Source organism: Crocuta crocuta, unplaced genomic scaffold, assembly GCF_008692635.1.
Source record: "Crocuta crocuta isolate KB4526 unplaced genomic scaffold, BGI_CrCroc_1.0 scaffold144, whole genome shotgun sequence".
In the NCBI taxonomy this organism is placed as follows: Eukaryota; Metazoa; Chordata; class Mammalia; order Carnivora; family Hyaenidae; genus Crocuta; species Crocuta crocuta.
This window is the reverse complement of record NW_027529669.1, coordinates 1,125,229-1,132,910: the sequence shown is the minus strand read 5'-3', so window position 1 is coordinate 1,132,910 and position 7,682 is coordinate 1,125,229. Positions and strand designations below refer to the sequence as shown.

General features: G+C 43.7%; 1 long non-coding RNA gene across 4 annotated transcripts; it reads right to left on the bottom strand.

The window, feature by feature from the left end:
* Positions 1 to 1,455: 1,455 nt before the first annotated feature.
* On the bottom strand, positions 1,456 to 7,682 carry LOC144230575 (uncharacterized). 4 transcript variants are annotated; one of them, XR_013334798.1, is made up of 4 exons: positions 7,649 to 7,682; positions 6,175 to 6,399; positions 2,066 to 2,268; positions 1,456 to 1,667 (listed from the first exon to the last, which is right to left on the bottom strand). It is a non-coding gene; the product is annotated as an uncharacterized LOC144230575 (long non-coding RNA). The 4 variants fall into 4 exon arrangements; XR_013334799.1 differs by lacking the exon at positions 7,649 to 7,682 and adding an exon at positions 7,555 to 7,629; XR_013334797.1 differs by lacking the exon at positions 7,649 to 7,682 and adding an exon at positions 6,654 to 6,709.

Genomic DNA, 7,682 nt, shown 5'->3' with positions numbered 1-7,682 from the left:
AATAAAAAATAAAAGGAATTTTTAAATTAAACTGATTTTTAAAGATCAGTGAAAAACCTGACACCATCAAGCTCCCAACATCATCCCACCATATATTCTCTTGAAAGGAGAAGACAGTGATTTGAAATTCTGTCAGTAAAGAAACTTCAAGGGACAAGGGAACATCTTTAAAATAATAATAATAATAATAATACAGAAAGATGCTGAATCTGCCCCAAGAGGATTATAATGTGTCCACATTCTTTAGGCCCAGAGTCAATTAGACAATATGAAATATTACTTTTTGTAGTTGTTTCCTCTTTTTCTTAATGTTTTTATTTATTTCTGAGAGAGAGAGAGAGACAGTGTGAGCAGGGGAGGGTCAGAGAGAGGAGGAGATACAGAATCTGAAGCAGGCTGCAGGCTCTGAGCTGTCAGAACAGAGCCTGACACAGGGCTCGAACCCATGAACCGTTAGATCACGACCTGAGCCAAAGTTGGACGCTTAACCGACTGAGCCACCCAGGCACCCCTGTAGTCGTTTTCTTTTGTTTATTGTCTACCTTCTCCACTAGATTATGAATTCTATATTTTTATGGTATATGTACAATTCTTCTATAATTTTTATAGTAGTAACTGCAAGCTGCACACGAGTGCAGGTGTGGTGTGTTAAATCATTAGCACCAATTCTTTACCATCACCACATGTGTGTGCTCTTTACCATGTGATCTTGCAGGCCTGCCCTTTGACCTTGGGCTCAACCAAGAGACTTGCTTCAGACGATGGGATGGTATCAGGCACAACACAGACAGGGTATATGCAGAGTGTCTCTGCACGTAGCTGTGCCCTCTTGCATTTCTGCCATTGCTACAAAAAGAGCTTCCTCCAGAAAGCTACCGCCCCTCCCCCCTTCAAGCTGAGTCTCAAAATTAACTCAGATGGAAAGTACCTGAGCAAGGAGCTCAGCCTACACAGACGCACAGCTTGGAGTAGACTCACTCAACCCAGCCCCACCTAGTTCCCCTGGCCTCCAACCACCAACGGCATGAAGCACAGCCACCCGGGAGCCTGCAGATCCTTAAGATCACGTGATTGTTATTGTACGCCACTGAGTCTAGGAGTGGTTTGTTACACAGCATCACTGTGAAAATAGCTAACCCATACAAGGGGCTCTTAGGAGACGGGTAGTGTGTCCAAACCTGGGTGCTACTGGATTTGAGTTAATCATAGGGTCCTGCTGGAAGCTTCATTCAAAAGGGAGTGAATATCTCCTGTGTAGGCCATGTGGTGTAATGGTCAAGACTGTGGAGCACTGAGCCATCAATGAACCTGAACTTCAATCCTGGTTCTGAAGCTTAATACCTGGGTCACACCAAAGCTGAAATTGGGCAGATTTCTGAACTGTCCAAATACTGCTTTTTTGTTTATGAGAAAAGAATAATAATTACAACATAAGTTACGTCTTAAAAATTTTTTTTAATGTTTATTCATTTTGAGAGACAGAGAGAGACAGAGAGCAAGTGGGGGCGGGGCAGAGAAGGAGACACGGAATCTGAAGCAGGCTCCAGGCTCTGAGCTGTCAGCACAGAGCCCGACATGGGGCTTGAACTCCAGAGCTATGAGATCATGACCTGCGCCGAAGTCGGATGCTTAACCGATTGAGCCACCCAGGCACCCCTGTTTTGAGACTTAAAAGAGAAAGTATATGTAAGGCACTTGACAAATCCGGGAAGGATCTAATACCTGGAAACCACTATTGGTGTTGTCACTATTCTTTCTATTTCTCCTTCTCATCTGTGAAAGATGATTTGTGAATCACCTTTGCTTAAATTTCATACGCATACCCACTCCTTTCTCAGACACGTGATAGAAAGTCCATAGAAGATTTCTGAATGACCAAATGACATGGGGATTAATCAAACACATATTAAGATATATAATTCTATATGTTGTTGAAATAAAAATCCAGTTAATTAGAAAAGGAAATATGGCCCCTTTTCAATAGGAGTTGATTTCCCCCCATCTCCACGCCCCGTGCCCTTGGCTTCCCTTCTCATATCCTCAGGACTTCTACACAAACACGTACCTTCCTGTTTGGAGCAATAATACAATGGTAAGATGGTTTGGCCTTGGACAGGAGCCTTTCTGGCCTGCTGCATGCTTCCACAGTGGGCTGTAATTTCTGCTCTGGGTCCAGGACATTGGCCCCAGCGTACATCTGCCCAATAGGTAAGGACAGCCAAGGTCAGCATCAGATTCCTGATGGCCAGTGCCAGGCATCCCTCCAACCTAAACAGGAATGGCAGGGGCATTGGCAAAGTTTGGGAACGTACGATGGTACAAATAAACACGCTAGGGGAGTGGGGCATGGACCAAACAATTTGTGAAACCACTTCTAAGGCTGCTGTCATATCATACTTCATTCAAGAAAAGTGCTAGGCCTTCAACTGGGAAAGAAAAGTTTGATTCTTCTGAGGAAGAGATCCTGAAATCTGTGTTGTTTTTCTCTGTGGGCTCTCAGTCGGGATAAGCTTCAGAGAGACTAAGAGACACCCTAGCCTGGGTTCCTTAACCTTAAGCAGCATAAGAACCACCCAACATCGGGCACCTGGGTGGCTCAGTCAGTTAAGCGTCCGACTTCGGCTCAGGTCATGATCTCACAGTTCATGGGTTCGGGCCCCGCATCGGGCTCTGTGCTGACAGCTAGCTCAGAGCCTGGAGCCTGTTTCAGATTCTGTACCTCCCTCTCTCTCTCAGAAATAAATAAAAAGCTTTTAAAAAATTAAATAAAAAAAATAAAGAATCACCCAACATCTGTGAAAGTCTCTCCCATGGAAAATGAAGACAAAGGAAACCAAAGGGAAAAGCAACATGGGGCCATCAGAGACCATGCAAGGAGAGAAGGAGAAGACAACTATCCAATACTATCCTCTGAGTCATGGTTCATGAGTTCAAGCCCTGCGTTGGGCTCTGTGCTGACAGCTCAGAGCCTGGAGCCTGCTTCGAATTCTGTGTCTCCCTCTCTCTCTCTGCCCCTCACACTCTGTCTCTTTCTCTCAAAAATAAACATTAAATGTTTTTTAAAAAAGACGTTCTTAGAAATTAAAAAATTAATCAAAAGATCCAAAGATAAAGCTATGGAAATATTTTAGAAAAACAGAGCCAAATTGAGAGAGAGAGAGACATTGAGAGAGGAGGGAAGTTTAAAAAAAAAACAACAAAGCAAGTGAGGAAAAGTATTTTTAAAGAGAGGACATTTATACAGATGAGTTGAAAAGTTATGTCCACACAAAAACCTGCACACAGAGGCCTACAGTCACTTATTCATAATTGCCGAAACTTGGAATCAACCAGATGAACTCCAGTATGTGAATGGATAAATAAACTGATGAGTAATATTCCAAACAGTGCAATACACTATTCAGCACTAAAAAGACATGAGCTATCAAGCCATGAAAACAGAGGAACCTTAAATGCCTATTACTAAATGAAAAAAAGCCAGTCTGAAAGAGCTGCATATGATATGATTCCAACAATATGACATTCTGGAAAAAGCAAAACTATGGAAATGGTAAAAAGATCAGTGGTTACAAGGGCTGGGGACTGGGGAGAAAATTAACAGGCAGAATATGGAGAATTAGGGCAGTGAAACTATTCTGTATGTTGCTATAATGGTAGGTACGTGTCATTATACATTTGTCCAAAGCCATAGAATGTGCCCCACCAAGAGTGAGGCCTAAAGCAAACTAGGGACTTTGGGGGACAATGGTGTGTTAATGGAGGTTCATCGTTGGTAACAAATGCACCACTCTGGGGCACCTGGGTGGCTCAGTCCGTTAAGCATCCAACTTGGGCTTAAGTCATGATCTCACGGTCCTTGAGTTTGAGCCCCATGTCTCGCTCTGTGCTGACAGCTCAGAGCCTGGAGCCTGCTTCAAATTCTGTCTCCCTCTCTCTGCCCCTCCCCCACTCACACTTCATCTCTCTCACACAAATAAAGATTTAAAAATCTTTTTAAAAATGCACCACTCTGGTGGGGGAGGCTCTGCCTGTGTGGGGACAGGAGCTATACCTGAAATCTCTGTGCTTTCTACTCCATTTTTCTGTGAACCTAAATCTGCTCTAAAAAACAAAGTCTATTTTAAAAAAGAGAGAGAAAGAGGGAAGACAGTCTACGAGGTCCAACATCTAAATAAGAGAAGTTTTAAAAAGGAGATCACAGGGGCACCTAGGTATCTCAGTCGGTTGGGCATCCAACTCTTGATTTCAGCTCAGGGCATGATCTTATGGTTCGTGAGTTTGAGCCCCACGTCAGGTTCTGTGATGGTGGATTCTGCTCTGGATTCTCTCCCTCTTCCTCTCTGTCCCTCCCCTGCACGTGCAGTCGCTTGTTCTCTCTCTCTCTCTCAAAATAAATAAATTAGGGGCACTTGGGTGTCTCAGTCGATTAGGCACCCGACTTTGACTCATCATGATCTCACAGCTTGTGGGTTCAAGCCCCGCATGGGGCTCTGTGCTGACAGCTCGGAGCCTGGAGCCTGGAGGCTGCTTCAGATTCTGTGTCTCCCTCTCTGTGCTCTTCTCCTACTCTCTGTCTCTGCCTTTCTCTCAAAAATAAATAAACATTAAAAAATTGTTTTAATTAATTAACTTTTTTTTAAAAAGACGATCACAGAAAATAGAGGGGAGGAAATTAACAAAGTAATTCTAGAACCAAAAGACATGAGCTGCTAGACTGAAAGCACCCACCAAACCTGGCAAAATACATTAAAAACAGACTCACACCAGGCACACATCTGTGAAATTTCAGAACACTGGAGAAAAAGAGAAGATTCTACAAGTTTCCGGGAAGCACAAACAAGTCCCATTCAAGGGGTCAGGAATAAGCATAACCTTAGACATCTCTACAGCAACATTCAAAGCAAGCAGAAATGAAGCAACGTTGGGGTGCCTGGGTGGCTCAGTCGGCTGAGCGTCTGACTTTGGCTCAGCTCATGATCTCGCCTTTCATGAGTTCGAGCCCCGCATCAGGCTGTGCTGACAGCTCAGAGACTGGAGCCTGCTTCAGATTCTGTGTCTCCCTCTCTCTCTAGAAATGGAGCAATGTCTTCAAGGTCGTGCAGGGAAATCATTTCCAGCTTTGAACTCTATACCCAGATAAATAATCAGGTATGGAGGGTGGAATAGGGTATCTGTAGACATCCAAGGACTCAACACAATACTTCCCATGTACCTTTGTTCCTAAAGGTACTGATGGGTGCACTCCACAAAGACAAGAGAACTCACCAAGAAAGGCCAAATGCCAGAACCCAGGGAACAGAAGGTGCAAACAGAATAGCCATGAAGGGAAATCCCAAGACGACCCCTGTGCTCTGACGCAGACGGCAGACACTCCAGGTTGGCACAAGTGTGGTCTGCGTCACGACACACTGAGGACCGACTGCCTGGGTGAACCAGGTTCTTATTTATTTGTGCTTTGACACCTACGAACTGACAAAGTTCCTGCTTCCCCCACCCCACACACTTTGCCTGGAGCAGCTGAATACTCCTTCTGGAGCAAGGTGCCACGTGAACCTTTCTCCAAGAACCTGAAGGAAATCCTAAGAAGCTAAGGAAACATGGAAAGCAGCCCCTCTCCCAGCCAGATTTCTGCCTGATGTTCAAATTACAGCCCTGGTCAGTCGGCCTCACTGTCATTAGCAATCTTCCCAAGATCATGCCTTCTGATCGTCCCACGAGGGCTCTCCTCCAGGAAGCTGGATTCAAACTCTGCCCCAGACTCGGCCCATCTCCTCCAGGAGCCTTCATACATTAGTAGCTTCACTGCTGTTTCCTGACAGGACCAGGTTTGGGCTTGCTTTTCAAAACAAAACTTTATTTGGGGAGAGGGATCCTTTCAGGGATGGTAGAACTTTAAAGAAAAGCAAGGGAGCGAAGGAGCTACAAATTAGGATAGTAGTTGTTTCCTGATGAGGGCAGCAATAAGGTGGGCACAGGAGAGGCTCTGAATGTTCAATATGTCAAGCTGTGTGGTGGGTACCCAGGTGTTTATTTTATTGTTGTTTCTAACTGCACATATGTTTAACTGCATATATGTTCTTATACGTTTCACAGGATATTTTGTACTTGTGATAGATTTTACAATTTAACACCCCCCCCCAAAAAAAAGCTTGAATAAGAAAATGAAAGGATCACCCGGGGGACTTGTTAAGCAGGCAGCATCTCAGCACCACTGTAATTCTGATTGGAAAGACCTGGTCAAGACCTGGGAATCCACATTTTTCGATGATGCAAAGCAGGTGGTCAAAGACCATATCTTGAGCTACCCGCCTGGCTTCAGAGCATGTAGACATCAAACTGAGGTCAAAGCCCCAACTCACTTAACTCCTGGTTGTGTGACGTCAAGCAAGTCTTCCTCGTCTGTAAAATGAGAATGATAACTTATAAATAATAGCAAAATATTAAAGACAGATGGCCAAAAATGGAGGTAAGTTCACAACTGTGAACTATCTCCATAGAATGCAACCATTATATACAAATTCATAAAAGCTTGGAAAAGTTATTTTGTAAATGAAAAGATAGCCAGATAGAGAATATATGTACCATAGAATCAAAATTATGTACAGGAAAAAATAAACCAGTTTCCATTGAAAATAATGAAAAAATATGCCTACATGTTCAAACACAGGTTGTCTTTGGGGTGAGAGATGGATGATTCTTTCTTTGCCTTTTTTCTTTTCTACGTTTTCCAAATGTTCTATAATGGGAATTTTTTTTTAACCCCTCAATTTTTAAAAGTATATTCTTTGTTATGTTTTCAAATCGAAACTAAATTAAGGGCTCTGCCTCAAATAGGATTCACAGATGTGGATGGCCAGGATGTCTCTGATCCAAGCCTCACAATGCCGCCACACACTCTTCCCACTTTACCACAGCCCACCCCCAATCTTCATAATCCAGATGGCTGAACACTTTAGATCCCTACTCAAAATGCAGCCCAGGAACCATCAACATCAGCATCACTTGACCCTGTGTTACCAATGCAGACTTTCAACCCCTCTTCCCCAAGAAAGAGAATTAGAACCAGCATTTTAACAGTATCTCCAGAGGCAATGTTTTTAGAGATGTAACAAAATAAGAGACACTCTCTCCTTTGACGGTTTAATTTGGATTGAAGCTAACTTGGATGACCAAGATAAAACAAAGGGATCTCAGTCCCAACATTGCCTAGGAGCCATCAAGCATGTTTCTCTGCCACTCTGCACCTCGGTTTTCCTCATCTGGAAAACGGGAATGATAAACTCAGCCTGGTGTCTAGCAAGTGCAGAGATGAAAGCAGGGGTGCAGCAAACCATTTTTTAATAGGCTAAATAAATGCTTCTTGTCGGGTTTGTTTCAACAGGCCTGGCACTCTGTAAGAGCTAGGGCTCAGTGTTTGGCTCAACGTAAGCCTGTGTGGGTTTAATAAACAACTAGTAAGAATTTTTTACTTGGATTGTCTGCCTCATTCTTTCAGTATATAATACTCAAATCTGCCAGTTTCCTCCCAACATTCAAAACTGTACCAGCTCCCACCTCCGCCACTGAGAGAGATGGGGGAAGTTGAAGGTCATAGATGGGCTTCCTGCAAATCGTTCATACGAGAACTTCCTACACTATGGTTACGGACCTGGAAGGCTCAACCCTGCATCCTCTGTACAGCC